The sequence below is a fragment of the Brachypodium distachyon genome, chromosome 3, assembly GCF_000005505.3.
Source record: "Brachypodium distachyon strain Bd21 chromosome 3, Brachypodium_distachyon_v3.0, whole genome shotgun sequence".
Classification (NCBI taxonomy): Eukaryota; Viridiplantae; Streptophyta; class Magnoliopsida; order Poales; family Poaceae; genus Brachypodium; species Brachypodium distachyon.
The window spans coordinates 17,826,650-17,835,649 of NC_016133.3; the positions used below are offsets into that span (position 1 = coordinate 17,826,650).

The 9,000-nt window shown below is 45.1% G+C and overlaps 3 non-coding genes across 3 annotated transcripts; all 3 read right to left on the reverse strand.

The window, feature by feature from the left end:
- Positions 1–4,042: 4,042 nt before the first annotated feature.
- On the reverse strand, positions 4,043–4,140 carry LOC112272106. Its single transcript, XR_002965802.1, has one exon. It is a non-coding gene; the product is annotated as a small nucleolar RNA Z101 (small nucleolar RNA).
- A 3,264-nt stretch (positions 4,141–7,404) lies between these two features.
- On the reverse strand, positions 7,405–7,499 carry MIR845 (microRNA MIR845). Its single transcript, NR_127121.1, has one exon. It is a non-coding gene; the product is annotated as a microRNA MIR845 (primary transcript).
- A 180-nt stretch (positions 7,500–7,679) lies between these two features.
- On the reverse strand, positions 7,680–7,778 carry LOC112272104. The gene has a single exon (XR_002965800.1). It is a non-coding gene; the product is annotated as a small nucleolar RNA Z101 (small nucleolar RNA).
- Positions 7,779–9,000: the final 1,222 nt, after the last annotated feature.

Below are 9,000 nucleotides of genomic sequence, written 5' to 3' on the forward strand. Positions count from 1 at the left end.
GGCAGGCCCGGATATTTGGCCTCGAATCCATCAGTTTGCACTTGTAGGATATTTTTTATATTTTCCCTGACCGCCCCCTCACAAGACTGACTAAAGAGCAAGGAACACTTGTTCGGATTAATAAGTTGCCCCGTGCTGCTAGCGTAGCTTTGGATCACTTGATGCACGTGCCTTGTTTCATTTGGCTCAGCATTAAAAAACAGGAGAGTATCGTCCGCAAATAGGAGGTGAGAGACCCCGGGCTCCTCTACACACATGGATCGGTGAAATTCGGTGAGTTGGATTTCTCTGTTCAGAAGGGCGGAGAGTCCGTCGGCCACGAAAAGGAACATCAGTGGGGATAGTGGATCTCCCTGCCTCGGGCCCCGAGAGGGGGAGAAGGACTCCAAAAGCGAGCTATTCATCTTTACGGAGTATCTAACGGAAGTAACACATCCCTTAATCCATTGTCAGCAAAGCCCAGCCGCTGCATCGTGCTCTTCAGAAAGGTCCGGTCGACCCTATCATAGGCTTTAGAGAGGTCAAGCTTGTAAGCACAGAATTGGGAATATTGGGATTTGTTATGCTCGATGTGGTGAAAGCACTCGAACGCCACCAATGCGTTGTCAGTGATCATCCAGCCTGGGATGAATGCACTCTGGTTCTCTGAGATGAGCTCGCCCAACAAAGGACGGATCCTATTTACCAGGCATTTAGCGATTACTTTGTACAGGACGATGCAGAGGCTGTTTGGCATGTAGTCCTTCATAGAGCTAGCTTGGTTCTTTATCAGGATGAGCACGATGGCCGTGTCATTGAACCCCTTCGGCATTCTTCAAGTGGCGAAAAAGTTCTGGACTCCCGCCACGATATCATCTCTCAGCGTGTCCCAATTCCGTTGGTAGAACTTAGCCGGGAAGCCATCCGGCCAAGGAGCCTTAATGGGCCCGATTTGGAAAACAGCGTTTGAAATCTCTTTCGTGGTAAATTCCTTACAGAGCTCCTTGTTCATTTGTTCGGTTACTTTTGGGGAAAACATATCACTTACCAGGTGATGATTCAGACTTGGGTCATTGGTAAAGAGATCTATAAAGTAATCAGTGGCGATTTTCTCAATTTTCGGGGGTTTCCAGTTACGATTGGAGTCTTTGATCTTTGTAATGTGATTCTTCTTTCCTCTCCACACAGCCTTGCTGTGAAAGAATTTGGAATTCCTATCACCATCTTTGAGCCAATTTATTCTCGATCGCTGCATCCACAAGAGTTCTTCCTAGTAAAGCAGCTAGTTAATACGATCATTGACTTTCCTGACCTCCCAAGCATCTACACCATTTCCCAACATCTCCTTGAGTTTGTCTCTTGCCCTTTCCAGTTCCCTAATAACATTGCCAGATTTGTCTTTGCCCCAGCAATTCAGTTTTTTCCGAACATTTTCAAGTCTGGTCATGATGTCATTCTCGACATCGGCCTGGTCACCCCAAGCGTTGGCGATGATTTCAGGCAGCTCATCGGCTCTTTCCAAGAGCATCTCATACTGTCTTTTCCTTTTTTTTTTGGTTGCTGGGCCGTCGAGAGGAGATCAATGCACAGGGGAGAGTGATCAGAGCAAGGGGAAACAAGGTGAGTGACCTAGGCCTGATTGAACAAGTCTTTCCAATTGCTATCCGCTACCATTTGGTCCAGTCTGACGCGAACATTTTTCCTGCCACTTCGGTTATTGTTGTAGGTGAATGGGAGACCCTCAAACCCCAGGTCATGCAGATCACAAACACTGATCAAGCATCTCCCTAAAAACACGCATCTGACTCTTTGGTCTCGGAACAATGGACATATGCTCATCTTGCCAAAGAGCTTCATTGAAGTCACCCATGACCAGCCAGGGAAGGTTGGAGACATTCATAAGATTGTTGAGGGTTGCCCACATAAGATGCGTGCGGCTCCTCATACACACAAGTTAATCTCCATTGAGGATCAACACTCGACAAGCGCACATACACATCAATGTAGTTTTTATTCAAACTTATGATATCAACTGACAGACTTTCACTCCAAAACAAAGCCAGACCACCACTCATACCATCACTGTTCACACCGGCGAACCTAGTGAGGCCAGGCGCTTACTAAGATGCTGTTTCATTCTATGTTTATTTTGTATAGTTTCGCAAAGGAAAATTAACTGAAGCTGTAACTTGCGGGAGAAATTGACTACTCCTGAATTGTCGAGTGACCCCCAACTCCTCGACAGTTCCAGCTAAGCCAATTCATGGTTCCTGATGGAGCCCTCCTGGCTCCGTCAGGTCACCGACAGCCCCATGGCCGGTAGCTTCCTTTTCCACCTCAACACACCCATTAGAGCTTTGTAATAAACTTGGTGCGTCATGCATCTTGAAGATCGATGCCGAGGTAGAAAGAGTCTATTTTAATAATGATTGGACCATTAACAAATTTTGTTGCCCGCCTCTTGTCGCTCTACCCGGCCTTCAATCTCGATCTGGTGGTCTACAGATATGATGGCCGGCGGCGGCAAGTGATCCTTTGCGCCGATCGATGGCAAGCAGCGGCAGTGTACGGCAAGCAAAGTCCGGCAACGTTAAGTAGCTTCAGGTAGCTGTGGTGCAGAGCTGTGTACATGCCCGCATTTTCTATACGATAGCTTTATTTTGTACTCTCTCTGTCTCATATTAAATGACTCAATTTGTCCAAATATGCATGTATCTGTGCCTAAAGAGCGTCTAGATACATGTAATAGAAAGTCATTTAATATGGGACGGAGGAAGTAGCAGTAATTGTGTTGTGTGCTGCCATGTCGTAAGTGCACACACCATCGGTGGAAGAAGGGATCAACAGAGGTAAGCGGCGATTCTACCGACAGCGCTATGTAGCGGTGCCAGCAGAAGGTGGCACGTGGTATTGAACCGGCCCACCTTATTATTATATTTTGTGATGGGTCAATTGTATATGGTACGGGTCAATGAAATATGATATTAGTATATGTTATCGGTCAATAATATATGGTATCAGTCAATGTATGTGGTGTTTATATATGTGTCAGTCAATGATATATGATATATTTTAATGGTATATGATGTATGATGCCACGTGTCAATGTGGTTGGTTGCATGCAGCACATGGGTTCTGCGTGCAGTTGGAAAAGAGTTTTCGATCGACGGAGCACACATGGCTCTAGCACGTTAGGGTGGTGCGTTGCAACTACGTACTCCATGATTCGATTGAGTTGACCGGCCGGGAGTCCGGGACGCGTGGGGGCAGTAGAAATAGCAGCTCCCTGCTCCGTCGTATGTGCACAACAACAATGGCGTCCGCTGCTAAGGTCGCCACTCTTCTCGCCCTCTTCCTTTTCTGCCTCCAGGCTCTTAGCGGCGTGGAAGCCGCGGCGGATCCGTGTGCGAGTGAGCTCGCCGCTGTGCAGGCGGCTTATGACGAGCGCGTTTCAGCTGATGGAGCGTACATGAGAAACCCCAGCGCGGCGAACGTAATTCGGGCAGCACAGGCTGCCCAGCACTACAACGCCGCGGCAAAGCGCTGCGCACGGTGCACGGGTCGGCGGTGTGCTCCGTGATGTCCTATCCATGTTCGTCCGTGCTGCCTGTCATGTGTATTCAATAATTAGTGTGCACGCCTGTCCTGCGGCACACTCTAATCGATTATTCCTCGTTTTTTGAGTATGTTTGTACGCTTCTTGTCTCTGCAATTTCAGACTTACCTGCCGATGCCTCTTGCTTTCCTGTCCGCGGACGACGGTAGAAATAGGACCCGGGCGATGGGTCGGTCGTGCTACATCGATGCTTCTACCTATGTGGCTATGTGCGACACGTGGGGGGCTCACGTCTAGGGCGCTGGTTATACGACGGCCTCGGGTACACGGGAACCTGTCAGGACGCTTGGCGCAACGGGGCGGCCGTGTTTCTTTTGTGCCCCCCGTTCGTTCAGTAAAAAAACAATAACATCAATTTCGGGAGCCTGACCAACTAGTTCTGAATAAAACTTGAAGAGAAGATGCAGACAAGGGCAAAACAAGATGAGGAAAAGCAGATCATATTACGGGATGCATCAGATCTCCAAGGTGAAAAGAGTTTGACGTCACAGAGACGACTCAGACGCAAATTACACATAGAACCTGTGTCTCCTCATCTGCATCAAAGATGCTCCTACGAAAAACAGCAGCAATAACAGAAACGAACCATGAGTCACTATTGCAATTAAACTGTGCAAAAAAAAACAAATCCCGTGATTAGCTCCAGCCTTCCGTCATTAGGCACATCTTCCTAATTTTCCTGTCCCGTCGTTCCCACCTCCAGCGACGCCATGCCGACTCCGCCCCCGCCTTCTAAAGCCGCGCGGCCGCCGCCGCCCTCCTTAGCCGTGTACGAACTCCCCCAACAGACGCCGCATCCCCCTCCCTCACCCGCGGCCGCTGCCGTCCGTCACAGCCTGGGACGCCACCGCCCTCCCTCGCCACCGATGACGTCGTCTCGGATGCCGCCACCGCGTTCCATCGCGGATGACGCCGCCGTCGCGCACCATCCGTCCCTCGCCGCCATCATACCTCCGCTCTCTCGCGAAGCCACCACCATGCGCTGGTGCCACCGTGTACGGTCAACATCCATGCCTGGCCGACAACTAGGGCTTTCGCAAACCGTGGTAGTTGATGATGAAACCCCATTTGTCGCCATGTTCTGCTTATAAGGTTGAGTGCCAACCGCATCTATGTGTGCATGTCATGTGTTTGATGAAATGGACATAACGAGTCATGGTAGTCAATCGTCTTCCCCCGTTTGATCTATATGCCTTGCGGTGAACTGAGATTATTTTGCCTTAAACCCCTGCACCATTGTATTTGTATAAAACCATGATATTATGTTACCTATATTTGTATAAAACCATGATATTCTGTTACCTATTGACTGCTGGAGTCTCCTTTACATAACCTTCTGGTATGAATGAATCAATTAGTGTTCCTTTGTTAATCTTCCCTTGTAGTTTTCGGCTGTACATGTGTAATCCCCTTCCTGCATTAAAAAAGGTTGCTCAAGTACAAAACAGTTGTCTTGTTTTTGTTTCCTTTGATTGTTGTCATCCACTTCTATTACTTTTCCTTTCATAGTTCTTGCTCCTATGAATATTGTGGTTTAGGGTTATTTACAAGGAGAGGTAGCCTTTAGTGTGGTATGACATTTTAATTTGTTATCATCTTCTTCAAGATACATCTCCAGTTCAGGTTCTCTGTTATATTTTCTAGAGGTTCCGGTTCTTACATGTCTAAAAGAAAAGCTTCAGTCTAGCATTATGGAACAAGCTCATGCTTGGATCAGTTCATGTCTATATCAAACAAACAGGAATGGAGTAATTTTGTGTTTCTTCCAAAGCAATAAAAATCAGGTTGATTTTATCAAATATCTCTGTTCTTTTCTTCAAACATTTTCCTAGCTATGAATAGTGTCGGACCTGATTTTGGCTACATAGAAATGCTTAGATCTGTATCTCCCAAATGATACTGGTAATGCTTGTGCAACTGCGGTTAGTTAATTTCGGGATAAGAGAGAAACTGCGAGAGGGGTGAAGTAGTAGGATTTATTTATTTCACTACAGAATGCTTATCTCCTGGATCACGTTCTTCGTAGTAGCAGCTCAAATTATCTCCTTGCCCACATCTTCTCCACACCCTGCAGACTGCTCCACTCCTCAGAGTTCCCAATTCTCAAATTATTGCATCCTAGTAGCTTCTAACTAAATTGGTCAATGATCAGCAGATTTTTTTACTGCAACTCTCTACATTTCATTTGTTTACTGCGGTGACAATTTTTAGTAGTTGTGTGATGATTCGGCTTTTTTAACTGAGTTCATTAGGGGCTTCACTAGGAAGGAGTTCAACTGGAACTTCGAAAATTGAGAGGTATGATGGACAGCTTCATAGTCCTCTTTTTAATATTAAGTTCTCTTACATCATAGTACATGGTTTATTGGTGGTGAACAAAAAGCTTTAGAAGAAGAGAGGAAGCTTTATGGGAAGACAATTTACTTACCAGCTTTATGGGAACTCTATACCTCATTGTTCATTACGTGATGTTACTTCCCACTCCCACCTCATGAATAATGAGATCATTATTCCATAACTATTGTCATAAAATTGTGAATGTCTTGAAAAGGTATAGAGTTCTTATGAACACTCCTCAGAGTTCCCAATTCTCAAATTATTGCATCTTAGTAATAATGAGATATATCATTGACCATTGATCTATGAATATCTCATATGATCCTTTTCGCTGCATGCATATTATAGCTCTGTATAGTTTTACACAATGTTTGTTCATTTTCACCTGAAGGCTGAGAATATCTATGGGGACTTATCATTGCTTGCCTTGGTTGAGGTAAATCTTCTCCGCAGGGGCGCATTATCCATATCAGTGTGAATGTACTGATTTGAATGATGGTATAGAGATACAGATGTAATGTGTATGATGAAATATGTGTACTAGAGATAGAGATGTATATGGTGAGCAACTGAGTGTGATCGGTTACATGTCATTTTACTTCAACGCAACATAGAGTTATCTGTAATGCTTTAGTAAAATTATCTCGCACTCCTACCTATTTTTGGATATTCTTTGCACGTTGGAAAGGAGCATGATAATTTGGTCGATGAGCTGCTACTACAAAACTTATATACAGCCAGATCAAAAGGAATTGGAGATGTAACCCAAATAGGTGATATTTACATTTCCGAAAAAAGGTAATTGCATGTGTTTATTTGTAAAATTTCCATATCGGTTGTATTACTCGTTTTCCTCCCACACTGTCACAATTAGTGACTACAGGACTTGGAATATGTACATGCTCATAAGACTCATAAGAGTATGCGTCATTCTTTTTCATGTTTGCCATTTTTACTAAGTGATAAAATGTTTATCTTTCGAAACTTGTGTCTCCTCATCTGCATCAAAGATGCTCCTCTGAAAAACAGCAGCAAGAACAGAAACGAATCATGAGTCACTATTGCAATTAAACTGTGCAACTCCGTACAGATTTCACGCAACTTATATTAGATCTAGTAAATTTAAGCAATTATTAGCCTAGCACAGAATGCACATTGTATAGAACTACCAAGTGCTTTGATTGAATAAACCTTTGGGTCGTGTCAGCGAAAACCAAAGTTAATACTCACTCCGATCCATATTAATTGTCGAAATATTACGTGTCTCTAGATGCCTTTTAGGCATAAATCCATCCATATTTGACCAAATTTGAGACAATTAATATGAATCGGAGGGAGTACTGTGTATATTTCGTGCCCAACTTCATTAAGCACCAATCAATTGGCCTTGGCCCAATGTCGGCAGTAGCCCCGTGCCACCCATGCCCTTGCAGCCTGTTCGTCGAGACGCCCAAGATCACTGATTTCAAAAAATTGATTCTCTCGCTCTGATACGAATTGTTGGTGCAGACGATCTAGGTATCAGAGGTTACTGATACCAACAATTGGTATCAGAGCAAGAAAATCAATTATTGATTTATTACAGAAGAAAATTCTCCATCTGTGGTGTGGCGACTGAATTTTACTTTGTTCAAGGTGCAGAAATTCGAGGTGCAGAAAGAAGGAATTTCAATAATTTTCTCTCCCAAATACCGAACACGGACGATGCAAAAGAAGGAATAAAAGAGGAAGGAAGCAGATCATATCAGGGATGCATCAGATCTCCAAGGTGAAAAAGAGTTTGACATCACAGAGACGCCTCAGACGCAAATTACCCATAAAACTTGTGTCTCCTCATCTGCATCAACGATGATACTCCGAAAAACAGCAGCCACGAACCATGAGAACAAAGATAGCGGCAAAGAAACAGATCAGACAAGAAAGACCGAAGGAAAGGCGAAACAGAAAACACTGCGAGGAGGAGGAAGAGGAAGAGCGATGTGTCGTAGGTAGATGGAGCGGCAGGGGTATTTATCGAACAAGCTGCGGCGGCGACCGGGTCGTGCCGTGCGGCGCTAGCGCTGCCTAGGGTTTGTTTTCCTCGGGGTTTTGTGGTGCGGCATCCACATCTGACGGCTCAGCGGAGCACCCGACCTGCGGAGCACAAACGGCCCAGATTTCTTCATGAGATGGGCTAGGGTGGATCTTGTTTTCGCGGAGAGGACCGCAGGTCAGAAATTGCATCCACGGGCTGGATGAGCCCCCTAACGGAGCCTACCGGCAAATCGCGGCCCACTGACGGAGAACGTCTGTACCATGACGGACATGACGGCCGGCGGCCGCTAGTGCTGCTTTGCACGAAGCAGTAAGAAAGATCGAAGTGTTATACGGAGTATTTTTTTTCCGTTGAGATGTAACATGTATCTAGACGTTTTTTAAGAATAAATACATTTGTTTTTGAGAAAATTTGTAACAAGAATTATGAAACAGATAGAGCGGAGGAAATTTTGGTGACCATTGTCTCGTACACAATGCAGTGATTTCCCCCCTTAAAAAAAACAATGTAAGTGAATTTCTCTCATCGAAAGAAGACAAGGAACACCGAGTAGTCCATGCCGCTCAAGTGTCCTATACTCCGTCACACATGTCATACGTAGGACGTCATAATTTTGGAAATTTGCATGGATTGATGATAAACTCGGTCTACACAGGTGTCCGGCTTGTACGTCAGGCCATTTCTGATCGATATATGGCAGATATATACCGTGGTGCCAGTTCACTGCATGCATGCGTTATACAAGACGCAATAAACTCCTTTCAAAAAAAAAAAAGAAAAAGGACAATTAACAAACGTGTCAAATAAAAAGGGGCAATTAACAACGTATGAGTTGGCGCCCACTGTATCCGATGGGTACTATATGCATCCAGCTTTCTATATATACATGGATTTCGATCTAAAATTACGCGTGGAAGGAGAAGGAAACACCGTTCTTCTCTCTGCTTATACTTACCCAACGACAGTCAAATCGAGGAGGACGAAATGGCGGCGGCCGGCGCTCTCCGTGCGTTGCTGGTTTTCCTGGCGGTGC